Here is a 6465-nt window from a genome sequence, read left to right as displayed (position 1 = left end):
AAGCGCGCAAGTATTTCGGCAGGGCATATAGCAGCACCACCACTGATGACGTCACAACAATGGAGGGTTTTTTTTTCTTCCGCGTTCGATAAATCGCAACAGAACCCAACTTTACCTGCAACTCTCCATCTATACCTGTGGCAAAAAAAAAGGAAAAAGAAAGGAAGAAATCCCCGTAGAACTTCACAAAGCCTAAAAACGTCCGCATGAAGGAACATTAGGATTTGCGCACCTTTATTTCTGACCATTCCAAAAAGCAATGTAGACAAAGAAACAATTAAATGGTATTTGACTTAAAATTATGTAGTGCAATAGAACTCAAAGTTGAATGAGTTGGTAATTATTCGTTGTTAAACTGCAGCACGCGCAAGAGACAAAGGACCGAAGCAAACGGCGCCTGTTTGTTAACTTGGTCGTGTCATTCCTCTTTTGCGCTTGATGCAGTTTAACAATGAATTATTTACTGTAGTAATTTACTTATTTAGTAATTGTTTTACTTGAGCTATCCGCAACTGCAACTTCCCCCCAGAGTATCAAAAACGCTACTATATAGGCTTTGCATTAGGTTTCCCGTGCCTAAATCTGAATATTTAGGTATCAAAGCTCAGAGTATCAGGAATTAAACTTGAGCTTTGCGGAGTTAGTGGCGAATGTGAAAGACTACGACAGAGTGGGCCCCAAGGTTAATGACACGCAGTCGAGGACGGCAGATGATTACGAGGTGCGATGAGATTAGGAAAATTGCTTTCTCTCCTCTTCTTCCTGCAGGCATCGATGCAGTTGGTTTACGTAAAGGTCAATTGGAGATCACTGGGAGAGGGAGTCTTCTTCCTGAAGTGGACATTAAGGAGGCTGATGAGGATGATAGTAGCTCGGCCACCACAGTACGTATTTGCCCCCCTCCCCATGCACGCTGTATCTAAACGACGGAGAGAGAGAAAAAGAGATAGAGAGGGAGGGAGAGAGGGACAAGCGACGATACGAGCGGGCTCTGTCACTCATGTCGCGTAGGGGATTGGTTTGAGCGATATACTCGCGCGACTTCGCGAAAGGAAGCAGAATTTATAAACCTTGCAACTCGACTGCGCAAGATAGTACGCCTGAGAGTAAACTTGCCAAACATTACCAAAAAATATCCCATGGGCTCCTATATCACTCCTGTACAGCTGCCTTAGATTGCGCTGCCCTGTTTGCAAACAGCATCCTTCGCGTTTGCTGTACTCCGCCTCATAAACGCGGTGCTGTGCGGCAAAAACTACCTGTCAGGAGAATCAATTAGGAGCGGGAACGAATGGGGGTTCGTCCTTTATCCAACGCTAATCCCGCGGTTGGAAATGGAAGGATCAAGGAGGGTTCATCGGCGCAAAACGGACAAGCCTTCCGGTTTTAGCATCAGTTTTCATTACCGATTAGCAGACGCGACACATTTGACTGCAGAAGGACAAAGAAAGAGGGTGCAGGTAGGGTCATATTCATAACTTATACAAGCGGTCTACAGTAGACACAAATGCATGACATTTCGCCTACTTTCATTCCTTCAGACCCATGATCCCTGCTTACAGGCCTAAAAAAAGTTTTAACGCCGGGAATCACTCGTCATGTGTTCGCTTGCGCACCCGTTATCTTTCTCGGGCGGAGAAATTGTCTCTCGCTAGACGCAGCTTTCGTCACCTGTGCCCGAAATTGAACACCTGGAGAATCCCGTGAGCTGTCAGAAGGGTTCTGTGCCGTTATCTATATAGGTGACATTGAAACCCCTCTTGTGGCTTTGTACAGGAACGAAGGCCACTGGAGAGAGAATTATCCGGGCTGCCATACTGACAGACAGATATACGCGTTGACTCATTAATAATAAGTTCCTGTAATTATAAGCAACTACTTCAATCATCACACAAAGAAGGTCTCAAGGCTTTCAGTTAAATACCCCAGATACCGCAATAACGATGTTCGAATTTAATTTGAAAAAAAAAAAAAAAAGACGGGGTGAAGGGGTGCAGCAGCGATGATAATCAGGCTGAGCCCGGTTGGCAACCGTGCGCTGGCGATAAAAGCAGGAGATGCTAAATGGATAAATAGTAGGAGAGGGGAAATTTCACGGCACGCATGCGCGTAGCACTGGACACGGTTGTGAGATTGACTGTAGCCAATCCACGCGTGACGTGCACTGCGTAGCTGCCAGCGCGAATTGGGTATAAATATAATCTGAACTTCGAGGATGAAGCACGCCAACTAACTTACCAAAGAAAACTTAAAAAAAAAGAAAACAGGCACCATAGAGTTAGTATATACCAACTCTAGAGGAAAAGCATGGCGAAAAAATGTGACAACCGCCAAAGCGCCGCCATGTTGCTTTCTCTAAGTTTTGTGACGCAAGAATATTGAAAATGTGCTGAAAAACAAGCATTTACACCTAGAACGTGCGTATGGCCTATGTGTAAAGTTCATTCCGTGTGTTTTTCAGAAAGTGCCGATAGCTATTTATAAAATTTTGATGTAATAATTACGGTGCGTGAAAGGATCTGTTTGCAGGCGCCTGAACTAGATGGCGTCACCATACTGAGAGAGGCTCGGGATCGCGTTGGTTCGGTTGGTTGCCGCGTCTCGCCTGAATCGCATCTGGTCGTCCGCGCATGCGCACCTGCACAGAGTATCGACAAGGCGGCGCCCTTGCGGTTTGCATGGGCGCCGCCTTGCATGACCGCCTTGCAAACCGATTTCAATGCATGGGTGCTGTGGGAAGCTTTTCCTCTATAGAGATGGTTATATTAACTCTGTGACAGTCACTCAACGTACTCAACGTCAAAAGCACTCAACGTCAACATGTTCTCGTTCGCCATAGCGGCGGGCGCCCATAACAAGTCAATCACAACTATAGCGCTGACTTCCAAGTGTAAATTTATTGAAAGAACAGCAACCTTGTATAGTCTTCTGTCGTAATCAAACGTGCTTAAACTAGTGCGAGACAGAATCAGCTGACTTCAGCCATTTATCGGGTGATGAACTCATTTTTTAGCGCGAGCTCGAGAGCAGGAGGCTCTCACAACGAACATATCCTTCTTATCAGAGCTTCTTTGAGAAGTGCACGACGTTGTGTCTTTGTCAGCTACAGCGTGTACAGTTGTCTTACAATCTGAAAGAGATAGCCAACGTCCCCCGTCCCCCCCCCCCTCCCTTCAAAAAAAAAAAAAAAAAAACGAAAAGCAACTGGTTTGTCATTATCAGGCACCAATTGTGGGGCAAGAGCTCTGGCAGATCGACAACTATATTTTTGTATGATGTTTTCTAATAGTTTGTTGAATTGTGTTTCAGTGTTGTTCTTTTGTTTTAACCAGCTGGTCGTTTGTCGTTAGTATGTTGATATATAGGACTCTACTTTTTGCTCGTGTTGTCGTGAGTTTGTTTCTATATCGGTCTTATTTGCGGTTCGCTTTATAAGGTTTCTTTTTTTTACTTTTATGTCTGTAATTTATCCTAAGCCTTCTTTAGTCAAGGGGGCCTTGTGAGTTACAGGTACATAAATATTACAGTATTCCCCGTTATGGCCTGCCAAATACATGCACTAACGCCACCACTATCAGGGTCTGCATCGCACGCAAAACTCCGCAAGAAAAAAAAAAAAAAGAAACACACGAACACACACGCACGCTCGCGCGCGCACACACACAAAGCACAGCGCGAACGTTGCACTTAAAATGTACTTCATCTTGAAATTTAAAGAGATGTCAGATACTGTAAAAAAATTAAACGAAACTTCTGCGTAGAACATACCAGAATAACACGGTATATCTTTGCAACGAATAAAGTTGTGCTCAATATCGTTTCAGGCACATTACAAAAAACAGCAGTCTAAGGATGATCGCGATACAAAAGAAGTCCGCGACATTTCATCGAACGCCGTTTTATCGAACAAATGTCTCTTTCATCGACGCCGTTTCACCGAAAATATCATGCCCATCTCATCGGATATACTGTAACAATGGCAGTTTGTATTTTTAGCTACCCAGAATGGCCATGCTAGATTACCATGCGCTAAGTAAACTTAAAGATGCATTCTTGCGGTCACGTCGCGCATGCAGAGACTGTCGCTGTAATATGGAAACCTGTAACCACGTTATAGGAGACGAGATGCAGCAAACGAGCACGAGTGGCGACATGTATGGCACGGGGCCAATGCATCGGTATACCTCGTCGTTCACGAAGGCCGCCAATCACTCGCCGGCGAATCCCTGAACGAAAGGCAACTACGTAAATACGCGTATCTTTACGAAGAGATGCGATTTGCTGTGCCGATACATTTATTCATTGCCAGAGGACTAGAGAGATTCAGCCAAGGGCTTCTCAGTCAGCAGTCAGCCAGCGAACAAGGCCAAATATACCTCTGCCTTGTTTGGATAGGGCATTTGGTTCTTTACTAAGGTGATCACATGATATGGTCACGTGGAGCAAAGACATAAGCAAAGAACACTTCACGCCAGAAATGACGCAAACGTTCCTTGCGATATTCCCTGACACCGATTTGACGACAGCACTGTTTGGTGTCAATGGAAATACAATGGGAATACAATGGCAGTGACATCAGTTCAAGTTGGTGAGCAGTACACGCCTTAGGACATCAAGAGTCATGTTTCTGCGGTTGCTGAAAATCTGAGAAATCGCTGTTTCTCTTGTTTAACACGCTTTTCTATTGTTTTGGCATTTGCTGACCCTTGAGTAGGGCTTCTAGCTTGCCGTCCTCCGTCGCTTGTTGCTCTCGTTGTAGGCGCTCGAGAAACCGTTAGAAGCCAGGGTGCGCTGTGCCAACGACTCTTGTCATACTCTCGTCAAACTTCGTGACCATCGGTCCTTTGCATACCCAGCCTTTCTCGCACTTCCGGTGGTGTCTGAGCCTGACTTTTTTTTTTTTTTTGTCTAATGTACAGGCGAAGGCTACGAACCGAAGATTGTATTTACCACGCGTAGTTGTCACAAATTCTATCGTTAGAAGTTTGCGCGTGTTCCCGTTTGCAGCTCTTTTATGGGTGTCTGCGAACGGAAGCAAGCAAGCGTGTAGAAAACATTTTTTTCTGTTAAATTATCAATTTATCATACATACCACGAGCATCAAAATTTCCAGCAAATACGTTATTGTAATTTTTTCATTCGTCCAGAGTATCAGTATAGTCACCAGAACGGGATCAGAGGGCAATCGCCGAGGTAAAGAAGCTCCCTTAGGCGAATGGAAAATTACCATCTCGAGTATAATTATTGAAGAGGTTTAACCTGCCTGGAAGTACACGTGGCTTATATATGAGGGACGCCGTATTGCAGGGCTCGGGGTTAATTTCGAACACCTGGGGTTCTTTAATGTGCACCCGATGTACGGTAAAGGAATTCCTGGCATCAAAGTATGCCAAACTCATTTCCTGCGTCGTATTTATGTTCGCATGCCGATGTATAAAGACGCAGTAAGGATTCGATGACTTGTGTTCGATGAAACATATTTCGGTGAAACAACGTTCGACGGAACGGCGTTCGGTGATTGACGGAACCAGATACAAAAAATACCCTTTTTCCCAAGGCAAGTCTTGGAAAGGTTGTAACAAAGAGAAAAAAAAAAGGTTTTGAGGAAGGAGGAACGAGGCATTTTTTTTAGCTCGTGAAATTGCATCATACCCTTATCCGTACAACGCTTGTTCAACGGTAAGGCGCCCTCCTGACATGTTTTTACTCATAAGGCTGTATAGCTATTGAAAAACTGGTACGCTAGACCGAAATGCCAAAACAGTTATTTCCCTAAAATTGTACACAAGTCGGATGGTCCTGATGAACCTGAAAGTGCAACACCCTCCCCCCGCTCCACGGCCCTCTTTGCTTTAGGCTTAGCAGACGCGCATGCTTAAAATTATTACCACGACATATTATATTTGTCTTTGTTGACCATATAGAGGGCGCGCGCTCTATTGTCATGACGTTTTGTTGCTTGCCGTTCGGTTTTATGAGTGAAGTGGCGTTTTTTCCTTTGGTGTCGTTTCATTAAAAATTGATCACCCATTTAATTTTTCTACTTTATGTGTGCTAAATCACAAACATTGTTTGTCTTTTTTCCACCACCTGCTTGGTCTTCAAAGACCAGAGTATTTTACAAATAAAAAATAAGTATGCTATTCTGTCGCCTTTAAGTACAGAACAAAATGACAGTTTAGCCTACACCACCTCAGATGCACCATCGCCGCTAGGGAGGGCGAGTGCTTCCCCACATTGCTCCAGCGTGGCAAATTAGCGTCTGCGGAAATGCTTTTCACGAGGCTGCCCAGCCTAGAGTTACTGTGTAGGGGCAGTAAGTTGCTTCTTGCTACTTACGGTATATACAGTAATGCCCAGCTAACGCCCAGCGCCATTGAGGTTTTCGCGAAGTGCCGTCAAGGCCAATTACTTTCCTTTGGAAAAAGGAATCTTGTTCGTTTAACAACATTAACAAAAAAAAAA

The sequence above is a fragment of the Dermacentor silvarum genome, chromosome 7 (genome assembly GCF_013339745.2).
Source record: "Dermacentor silvarum isolate Dsil-2018 chromosome 7, BIME_Dsil_1.4, whole genome shotgun sequence".
Taxonomy (NCBI): domain Eukaryota; kingdom Metazoa; phylum Arthropoda; class Arachnida; order Ixodida; family Ixodidae; genus Dermacentor; species Dermacentor silvarum.
This window is presented reverse-complemented; position numbering follows the sequence as displayed.